The sequence below is a fragment of the Galeopterus variegatus genome, unplaced genomic scaffold (genome assembly GCF_000696425.1).
Source record: "Galeopterus variegatus unplaced genomic scaffold, G_variegatus-3.0.2 Scaffold11760, whole genome shotgun sequence".
NCBI lineage: Eukaryota > Metazoa > Chordata > Mammalia > Dermoptera > Cynocephalidae > Galeopterus > Galeopterus variegatus.
The window spans coordinates 37,628-39,835 of record NW_007737871.1 but is presented as its reverse complement, the minus strand read 5'-3'; positions in this window follow the sequence as shown (position 1 = coordinate 39,835).

The following is a 2,208-nucleotide window of genomic DNA, read 5'->3' as shown; positions in this document are numbered from 1 at the left end:
GTAATGTCCATTTATTCATTTGGGCCTCAGTGCTTTATTTGAATGAGACCTTAATACACAGCAGTTAATTATCTTTGTTGTCCTTACTTTTCCTAAAGTTTTTCCTATCACTGCTGCTCCATTAGTCCTTTCCCTTAAGATTTCCCCCATTTGTTAGTAAGTCCTTCATCCAGAATATATAAATAAATTCATTCATAATTTCTATTATTAAAAAATGTATCTTAGTTTATTTAAAAACAAAGTATGCAGATAAATAATAAAAATTTCAACAGTACAGTTATATATCCCAATCCTCAGTACCCCCGTTATCCTCTTGTGTATAAAGATTTAACTACGTCTCTTTTTAAGAAAAGAAAACAAAAATAGTAGCAGGTTATACAGGCTTTCTATACCCAACTTTTCTCACTTTGGAGAACTATTCTTATCTATACATATATATCTACCTGTTCTTTAAAGGCAGCACACTCAACTGTATGAACGTAGCACCTTTTAAAGAATCACCTATAGATGGACACTGAGGAAATTTCCAGAGTTTAGTTACTACAAACAATACTACAATTAATGTCCTTGTACACAGGCCTTTGTGTACAAGCACAAACACACTCATAGGATAAAGTGTTAGAAGTGAAACTGCTGAGTCAAGACATGTGCACTTTAAATTATGATTACCATATTGCTTTTTAAAAGTTGTAAGAGTTTACGCTCCCATAAAAAAAGTATGAGTCTTGCTTACAGCTGGAGGCTGAGTGCTGACTGATAAATGTGGAAGGGGTACTAAAGTCAGAAAATCCTCACTCTACAACCATCACGGTAAAGATTAGTCTAGGCAAGCATAATCAGTGGATGCTAAATCTAGGAGGAAAGACTTTAATGAGCAGGAAATTTTTATGATCTTAAAGTGTTTCCCAACAGATCGCTCAAATACAAGGGGAAAAAAATAACAATCATATAGTAATCTGACAACACTGTGATCAAAATAAAATCACTGAGAGGCAGATGAACACTGTATGCCTCTAGACGTGATATCCTGAGAAGCACACTTATTTATGTCANGGAAATTTTTATGATCTTAAAGTGTTTCCCAACAGATCGCTCAAATACAAGGGGAAAAAAAATAACAATCATATAGTAATCTGACAACACTGTGATCAAAATAAAATCACTAAGGGGCAGATGAACACTGTATGCCTCTAGACGTGATATCCTGAGAAGCACACTTATTTATGTCATATTCCAGTCAGAATTGCGTAATCTAAATCTAATCATGAGGAAAGAGCAGACAAGCCCGAAGAAAGGCACATTCTATTTAAAAAAAAAGAGAAAGCAGGAGAGCTGTGTTCTCAAAAATATGTCAACAGAAAAGCTGAGGAGCAGCTGTGGATGAAAGGACACTAAAGAGATATGCAACTAAATGCAGCATATGATTCTAGATTGGATCCTGTATGGGGGGGGCGGGGTGAAGCTAAGAATTGGATCAATTGAATATGAAAAATGGACTATGAATAGTGCATTGACATTACAGATTTATGAAGGCTGATAACTGTTCTGTGGCTGTGTAGAAGACTACTTTTTCTTAGGAGATGCACACTGAGGTGTTGGGGGAAGACGGTAATAATGTGTGCAACTTACTCTCTAACAGTTCAGGGAAAAAAAACATACACAAGTCCATACATACGTGAAAGAGAGCACATAAGTGAAAAACCAAATGCGACAGTATGTTATTAGCAGCTGAATCTATGTTAAGGAATATATGGTATTTGTGTTATTATTGTAACTGCTCTGTTAATCTGAAATTATTCCCAAATGAAAAGTTTGAAAAGAGCATAAACAGAGGGAAACAATACCTGTTCATATCATTCACATTCACACACACACACACACACAAACACATATATACACACGGAGCACAAGTGCCTGTTTTCCTACCCTCACCAACCTGATGTATTATAAAAAAGTTCTCATCTTTGCCAACAATGGGTGAAAAAAGGTATCTAACAGTATTAGTTCACATTTCTCTTAAGTGAGGTTAAGCATCTTTTCTTATGTTTAAAGGCCGTTTTATTTTCTGTAAACTATCTTCTCTGATTTTTAATAACTTTTTTATACTTAAAATATTTCATCTATCTGGAATTTTTTAATGTGAAATGATGATAATCTTCAAGGGTGCTAACCAACTGTCCCAGTACTATTTGTTAAATGAATCCTTTG